This window comes from Cavia porcellus, unplaced genomic scaffold (assembly GCF_034190915.1).
Source record: "Cavia porcellus strain 051 isolate PalLab524CR breed Dunkin Hartley unplaced genomic scaffold, mCavPor4.1 scaffold_16, whole genome shotgun sequence".
In the NCBI taxonomy this organism is placed as follows: domain Eukaryota; kingdom Metazoa; phylum Chordata; class Mammalia; order Rodentia; family Caviidae; genus Cavia; species Cavia porcellus.
In genome coordinates this window covers 8,122,603-8,131,150 of record NW_026947499.1, presented here as the reverse complement: position 1 = coordinate 8,131,150, position 8,548 = coordinate 8,122,603, and the positions used below count along the sequence as shown (strand labels likewise).

The 8,548-nt window shown below is 50.5% G+C and overlaps 1 long non-coding RNA gene across 1 annotated transcript; it reads left to right on the top strand.

Annotated features, from left to right (window-relative positions):
- Window positions 1-3,664: 3,664 nt before the first annotated feature.
- Window positions 3,665-7,105, top strand: LOC134470614 (uncharacterized). The gene is made up of 2 exons (XR_010039613.1): window positions 3,665-4,344; window positions 5,236-7,105. It is a non-coding gene; the product is annotated as an uncharacterized LOC134470614 (long non-coding RNA).
- Window positions 7,106-8,548: the final 1,443 nt, after the last annotated feature.

The window sequence follows — 8,548 nt, the reverse complement described above, 5'->3', positions numbered from 1 at the left end:
AGCCAGGCAGAGTGGCAGACGCCTGAAATCCAGCTGCTCGGGAGGACCCACATGGGAGACTGGAAGATAACCAGAACACAAGGCCCTGGGTTCCATCCCCAGTACCGTAGATAGAATAAAATAAAATAAAACAAAAACATGTGTGAAAAGTTTTCTGACTGTAGCAAGGAGCTAAGCCTTAACCCTTTACCCTTTCTAGGCATGGTCTACATTTTTACAAGAATACATTTTGTGTTCCTCTGTCTCTGTCTCTGTCTCTGTCTCTGTCTCTCTCTTTTGTCTTTTGGAGACTGGGTATCCATATGCAGTTCAGGCTGGCCTTGAGCTCACTCTGTAGCCCAGGCTGGCCTCGAACTCGCAAAGATCCTCCTGCCTCAGCCTCTTGAGTGCTGGGATTACCAGCGAGTGCTGGGATTACCGGCGTGTGCCACCATGGCTGGCTTCTATCATTTTTTTTTTTTTTTAGTTGCCATTACAGAAGTCTGGACGAGGAAGTGTGACAAAGAGGATGAGCCCAACCCTTCGCTTTACAACTCTGAATTCAGGCCAAATGAAGGGGAACTGCGCTCAGCCCTAGCTGTACCAGCCTTGACACCCACTTGCCAGGTGAATGGGTAAACAGTGACTGCAGGCAAGGAAGGCTGGCACTACAGGGTACTTCTGGGGTGCCAGGAGAAGGGCAAGTAAGGTAGCAGGGCTGCCTAGGCCTCACTTTCAAAGAGCTGTTTCCTAGGTGGGAAGACAAAGCTCCAGAAAGCCACCTGGCAGTACACCGAGACAGGGCCCCTGCACTCTGAGCACACCCACGTGACAGCCTTATCTTCGCATGGTAGGGTTATTTATTTACAGAAGGCTGGGACTTTCATGCATTCAGGATTTACTGAGCTACTGTGTCAGGCACTGATGAGGGGCAGTGGTATCCAGCAGGTGCTTAATAAGGGTTCACTGCATTGAATGAGAAGCTTAGGCCAGCATTCAATAGACACTCAATAAATGCTCCTCAAATTAAATAAATAGGGCATACACGAATCACTTGTGCAATCTGACAAATGTTGAATTGTGAGATGAAAGAAATACCAGGGGGTCTGGTGTGCAGAAAGTCCTCCAGCCTTGCACACATCTGCCTTCCTGATTTGAGTTCCAAATACCAGAGACCAAAGATGAAGGAATCCAGACCATTCAACAACGTGGTCTTTCGTCTTCCACCCACCCATCCATTCACCTGTTCACTTGTCTACCCATTTGCCTGTTTACCCATTTGCCTGTTTACCTGTCCATCCATCCATCCATCCATCCATCCATCCATCCATCCATCTATCCATCAATCTATCTATCCATTCATCCATCCATCCATCCATCCATCCAACCATCGATCTGTCCATCCATTCATTTGTTTACCTGTCTATCCATCCATTCATTTATTCATTTATCCATCTACCTACCCATCCATTCATCTGTCCATCTATTCATCTGTCCATTCATTCATCCATTTATCTGTCTGTCCATCCATTCATCTATCCATCATCCATCCATCCATTCATTCATCTGTCCATCCATTCATCTATTTATCCATCCATCATCCATCTGTCTACCTAGCCACTCATCCATCTATCCATCCATCCACCCTTTCATCCATCCTTCTATCCATCCACCCACCACTCATCAGGGAATCATGATGTGCCGGTCACTGGGATACAGCAGTGAACAAGGAGGAGAGTCTTTTTTCCCTCATTTGTCGATGTGCTAATGGAGGAGACAGAAAAATAAGTAAACAAACCTTTTATTTACTTATTATTTATTTTGTACTGGGAATCGAACTTTCAACCTCGTGCTTGCCAGACAGGTGCTGTGCGATGAGCTCCATTCAGCCCTAGAAGAGCTGAGGGTGCTGGCTCAGTGGTAGAGCACTTGTCTAGGGTGTTTGAGGTCCTGGGTTTGATTCCCACAGTATAATGAAGCACAAAGGAAGAGGGGTGCACTTGGGTTCCATCTGCGATACCCACACAGGGCTCCCTCGTCAGACCAGGCATCTGCTGCTGCAGTTCTGGAGCTGGGAAGCGCGAGGTGAAGACACCAGCAGATCGTGTGTCAGTGAGGCCCTCTTCCCGGGTCTCGGGGCCCTGGCTGCTCCAGCCTCCTGCGGTGGGAGGGATGAGGGGTCTCTCCAGGGCCTCTCCTGACACTGAGGGTTCCACACTCGTAGTCACCCTCTAGTGCTCTCACTTGCGAGTTTGGTTTCAGTGTGTGGATTCTGGGACATAAACAGCCTGGAGGAGCATCACTGGCAGAGTGAGCAGCACACACATAGGTCTTGAGACAGGAATGGACTTGACCAACCAAAGCTGGGCTTGGCGGTGCACACCTGTAATCCCAATCCTCAGGAGGCCGAGGCAGGAAGACTGCAGTGAGTTCAAGCCCCGCTGAACTAAAAGAACAAGGAGTCCACACATGGGCAAAGCAGCAAGGGCTCCTGGACGAGTACAGGACGGGCAGGAGGTCGGGGCTCTGGTGCTGGGGAGGTAGCAGGGGCGAGTCAGATTAGCGTCCCAGGTCGGGCCCTGCCTCGAGGTGTAATAGGCTGAATGAGGGCCCATGATGTCCTTGTCTTTGAATATGTGTCCTTACTTGGTAAAAGGGCTCTGCAGAGGTGACTGGGTTAAGGAGCAGAGATGGGGGGTAATCCTGGAGGTCACCACTGGGGCCCCTACAGGAGGTGGAAAGAAGGGTTAAGAGAAGAGGAGCGAAGGTAGGAGGAAGGGCACAAACCAAGGAACACAGGGCCCACGCAGAAAGAAGCAGGGAAACGGACTTTCCTCAGCACCTCAAAAGGAACCCGCCCCGCCTGGCATTGTGGTGTAATCCCAGCACTCAGGGAAGCTGAGGCAGGAGAATCATTGAGAGTTTAAGACCAGCCTGGGCTACAAAGTGAGTTAAAGCCAGCCTGACCTGCATAGCAAGACTCTGTCTCAAAAAAGACAAATGGGGGGGGGGGGACCCACCCTGGCAGCACTTAGTTTTAATCTCTACCAGTGCATTTTGGATTTATGCCCTCCGGAACTCTAAGAGAATTTGTGTTGTATCAAGCGACTAAATGTATGATCATTGGTGATAGGTGCAATGGGAAAGCAATAGGATCATGCAAAGAACTTCATCGCACACATTTTTTTTCTTGCCCCTTTGGGACCGAGGACCCTACATATGCTAGTCAACCTCCCCAACCCTGAGCCACACCGGCAGCCCAGGTGTGTACTTTAAACAAAGGCTTTTCTGAGGCCGGGGATGCAGCTCAGCACTATGGCGCTTGCCTAGCACGTGTGAAGTCCTAGGTTTAATCCCCAGCACCAGGAATAAAGGAAAAGAAAGGCTTTTGTGGTCGCTGTTACAGAAAGGGCTTTAGGAGGGCTGCAAAGAGCTGCAGAGAGGTGGGGTGGGCTGGGACAGTGGGGAGGTGACAGGAGACATCTGGGTGAAGGGTAATGGTGGCCTGGGTAAGATGGAAGTGTCCAAGCGGAAGGAAGACCTCAGAGTTTAAGGAAGCTGTAAGGGTCAGAATGCTCTGGTGGATTGGACGCAATGTGGGAAGGGCACAGAAGGAATGGAACCCCCAGGTGTCACCTCGAGGGACCAGCACCCCCTATCACCCCACTTTCTCTGGAGCCTCACATACCCACACCACACTTGACAGATCGCTCCCAGAACACTGGGTGCTTTTATGCGATTAGCCAGGAATGGGTTCTCTGGGAAATAAATCCCCTCAGTATAAAGGGCTTTTATGAGCCAGGGCAGGGGATTAAAAGCAGCCGGGCTGTAGGGAAATCCCGGGGTCAGGAGACAGCTGAGTGTGGAGAATTTTCATCTAAACCCTAAACGTTTTTAATGTTCACTCCCTGAACTCAAGGGCGTCACTTTAAATACATGATAGGCAACATCAGCTGTTCTATTTTTCTTTTTAATTATACAAAGAGATCCCGGAAATGGCTCAGCCCCAGGCTGGCAGAAGGAAGGGAAGTTTGACGGCAGCGGCTGGAGGCAGAGACACTGAACCTGCAGAGAGACCAGAGACCAAACTTCCAGCCACCCTGAACGCCAGTAGCCAGCCTGACGCAGGACGTGTAAAAACCGTCACAGATGCACCGGCTTAGTTCGGACACAGGGCGTACGGACGCATCTCTGCAATCAAAATATCACGCGCTCCACTTCTGCATCTGTCTCCCGAGCTCGTCCTGCAGCCTGTCCTCTTCTCCCCTCCACCCTGTGTCTGCACAAATCTTCCTCTGCATCCATACTGCACCCCCGGGGGCCGGGCATCGTGTACACGTGTTGTCTTAGGTACTCAACTGGTCTGTAAGTAGATGCCATTCTCGTGCCAGCCTTGTAGATGGGGACTCTGAGTTTCCAGAGACTAAAGGGAACACACTCCCCCGAGCCGGGCTTGGGCCTCTGCCCTCCAAGGCATGTCTCCACTGGCTCTGGATACAGAGGCCACACCCCAGTGGCTGGCCAATCAGATGGCTTTCTGTACAACCCGACCAATGCGAGGCAGGTATAGGATTTATGGGCGGGACCAACTAAGTCATTTCCCCGCCTCTTCCCACCAAGCTTGACCCAGGGTGATGCGGGCTTCCCGCGTGTCCTGGCTCCAGGCTGCCACTCGCAATCGCTCTCCACGGATTCATTCAGGCCTCTCCTCTTCGCGTCCGCTGTCTTCCGTGGGCCTTGCGTTGCCTGCCGGGCAACTCCTACTTTAGCACCTCAACTCGGGCGCCTGGTTTTCTGGGCTGGAGTCTCGGGGATGCACGCGCAAAGCAGTCGGTTCGCTGGCTCCGGAAGGAGCCGATCCTTTTCCTGCGAGTACTGGGACCCACGGGAGGGAAGACGGGAGGGACCCAGGCGCCGATGGGGCGCCGTGCTGACGGCCAGACAAATCCGCGGGGCACTCGCGGCTGCTCGTCCAGCCAAACATCATGGCCACTGCCACTGGACAGGTGGGGTTTGGAGGGGCCCTGATATAATGGGGGCTTCAAACGCAGGTACGTGTGCCTGGCTCCAGAGGCTGAGTTTCTTTAAAGAGAGAGAGAGAGGTAAACATAACGACGAAACTGAGTTGCAAAACATTAGTTGAACCGTTACAATAGTTGTATTGTCTTTGTAGTTGTTCAGAACGCAAGATACAGATGTGATTTTCTCTGGCCTTATCCAGAGCATACTCATGGCACCTGGATATATTCATTTCAGCTCTCTCCCCGGCTGAAGACTCGGGCCACCCCACTCCAGGATCTCCCTATTGATTGCTTAGGGCTGCTGTAACAGCCTCTCCCGATGTGAGCACTCAGGATGACAAAACCACACTGTCCCACGATCCTGGAGGCTTGGAATCTGTGAGCAGCTGCTATCTACAGCCACACTACCCTGGAGTCACCAGATCGTGTGCCGGAGCCCGGGCTATAGCTCAGCGGCATAAGCACCTGCCTGGCAAATACAAGGTCCTGAGTTCTATTCCTGGTACCAAAAAAAGTAAGCAAACAAGCAAGCCCAGCCACTGTACCTCCCACGCCCTCCCTGCCCCACCAAGGTTCTAGGGGGACCCTCTCTGGGCTCCCTCTGCCTTTGAGTAGCCTCCTGTGTTCTTTGTCATGCAGATGACTGTCTTCTCTCTGTGTCTTTATAATATAAAGGACTTGGTGCTGCCAAGACAGTTTTAAAAAGGAACAAAGTTAAAACTCTTACCTCTACTTAAAGATTGATTATCTGAGAGAGGTGGTGCATGCTTGTAATCCCAGCACTCAGGAGGCTGAGGCAGGAGGATCTCTGTGAATTTGAGGCCAGCCTGGGCTACACAGTGAGACCCTGTCTCAAAACAAACAACAAACAAACAAACAAACAGATTGATTTAAAAAAAAAATCTTGACAGGGTACCACTAAATTGCCAGGTTCGGGGCTCATGATCTCCCTGTCTCAGCCTTCCAGAATGCTGGGATAACAGGTGGGTACTGCTATGGTCAGCTTATTTTATTTTTAACTGAATCCCTCCCCTGTACTCTAGTGCTGGCATGCAGACCCAAGACTAGAACATGTTTGGCAAGTGCTCTGCCAAGACCTATATCCCGAAGCCCTTGGATCATCTGGATAGTTTTTGTGACACTGGGGATCAAATCAAGGGGCATGAGCTCACTATGCTACATGCCAGCCTTTTCTTTTCTTTTCTTTCTTTCTTTTTTTTTTTTGGTCTTTTTCCTTTTTATTGGTACCGGGGATCGAACTCACGACTGCCTGCTTGCAAGGCAGGCGCTTATGCCGCTGAGCTAAATCCCCAGCCCCAGCCTTTTCAGTTATCTGTTTGTGGTTTGAGATTGGCTCCTGTTATGTAGCACGGACTAGCTTTAAAGTCCTGGTGATCCTTCTGCCTCAGCCTCTTGACTGCTGGGATTATAAGAGTGCACCACGATGCCTGCCTTGAATTCTGAATTTTGCACCCAGTCCCTGACGGTGTCTAACTCCTTCTGTTGTTCACCGAAGTTCTCCTATTGTGAAAACCTTCTGCACCACTCACTTAAGCTGCCTTCCAAATTACCTGTGAAGCCAGGACCACATCTGGATGACAGCAGTTTCCTGTATTCCGCCTGGCACAGGGACTCACCGGGAGGCCAAGCCCTGCTCCACAGGACAACTTCTAAACTCTGAGAAATGCCCTCTACTGACCACACACACGGGGCTTTCGAAGGGGAGAGTCTCCCCTCACTGGAGGCAAACAAGCACCACTGTCTCAGGGCAGGGGCTCAGGGCGTGGTGGTGCTTCTAGTGCTAACTCTGGGGTTTCTAGCTTTAGGGCAGTCAGAGGGGACTGAAGTAACAGGCAAGAGACTGTGATGGTTCCGGTACACCTGGCTTCCTAACCTGCACTTCAGGAAGCCCTCTGGAGGTTCTGCTGTGGAGCGGGGATTGAGGTAGTAAAGTCTTAGACTCGGGATCCACCGCCCGGTTTGAAGGTCTTATCCTCACTTTTCTTATCCATAAAATGGTGACGTTAATACCATGGAGTTGTCCTAAGAAATTCTCAATTTTAATATATTTAATAGAATAATAAAATACTTTATGATAGCTCATAGTTCATCCAGGTGTGGTGGTGTGTACCTGTAATCCCAGCACTCTGGAGGCTGAGACAGGAGGATTGTTGTGAGTTCCAGATCAGCCTAGGCTACAAAGTGAGCTCTAGGCCAGCCGGAACTGCATAGAGAGACCCTATCTCAAAAAGAAAAAAATTAAAAAATTAAAAAAAAAATATATATATATAGTTGATAGATAATTTTACATGTTTAATAAAGTGCTTGGAATGGTGTCTATCTTTGGGAAGGGCGGCTGCTACAGCGTTACCCATTTTCGCCCCATGTGCGGGGAGGCCAGCCGTCTGCCCCGGTCGCTCACACCGTCTCTGCTCAGCCCTGGCCAGGCTGCCACAGTCCTTTGGGTTGGATCTCCACCCCCTCATGTGCAGAGTGGACTGAAAAATTTCTGCCTGGAGTTTCTCGGATGTAAACCCGAAAGGCTGGGCTATACCTCCTAGCCACGAGGGGGCGCCAATCCAGACTGTCCTCTGGTTTCTCTTCTGACTGGCCGGGTGCTTTCTCCCAACAGGTCCAGCTGTCATATACAGGTTTGGTGTAGTACGAGGTTTCAGTTGGTTCTACAAAGCTGGAGAAAAGTTCCTAACTATCTGTCTTTCGATGCTCTGGGACTCGAAGCAGCGAAAACCGGAGGTGCCTCCTCCTGCGCCTCCTGGTCTGGAGAATATTTTTACTTTTGGTGCTAGGAGTCAACTCAGGACTTGGTGCATGCTAAGCATTCGCTCTACCACTAAGCGACATCCCTGGCCTTTTTTATCACTTTGTAATTTTTGAGTCAGGGTCTGGCTATGCAGTTCAGGCTGGCCTTGAACTCACTTTGTAGCCCAGGCTGGCCTCAAGCTTGCAACGATCCTCCTGCCTCAGCCTCCCTCGGGCTGGGATTACAGGTGTGTATGGCTACCACACCTGGCTTTTTTTTATTACTCCTGATCTGTGCAGATGGGGATATTTGAACTCTGAGTTAGAAGCAGAAGGGGAGAGACTTGATATAGGAGCTGGAGAACTAAACTATTCCTGGTTCTTTTTTTTTTTAAGAGTCAGATCCAAGACCTCAAATCTGCGAGGCAAACATTCTAGTCCTGAACTACATTTCCAGCCCCCCTTTTTATTATTAATATTTTTTTGGGTCTTTTTCCTTTTTATCGGTACCAGGGATCGAACTCACGACTGCCTGCTTGCAAGGCAGGCACTTATGCCACTGAGCTAAATCCCCAGCCCCAAGCCCCTTTTATTTTGAGAGAGGGACTCACTAAGTTGCCCAAGTTGGCTACAAACTTGAGATCCTCCTGTCTCAGCCTCCTGAACAGATGGCATCGGGGGTGTGCCCCATCACTAACTGCTTCCAATGCCCTTTTCTGAGGTGAGCCTCCCAGGTGCTTTTATTCCTCTAAATCAGCCACTCTCCTCTCCTGGCTTCCAACCTCACC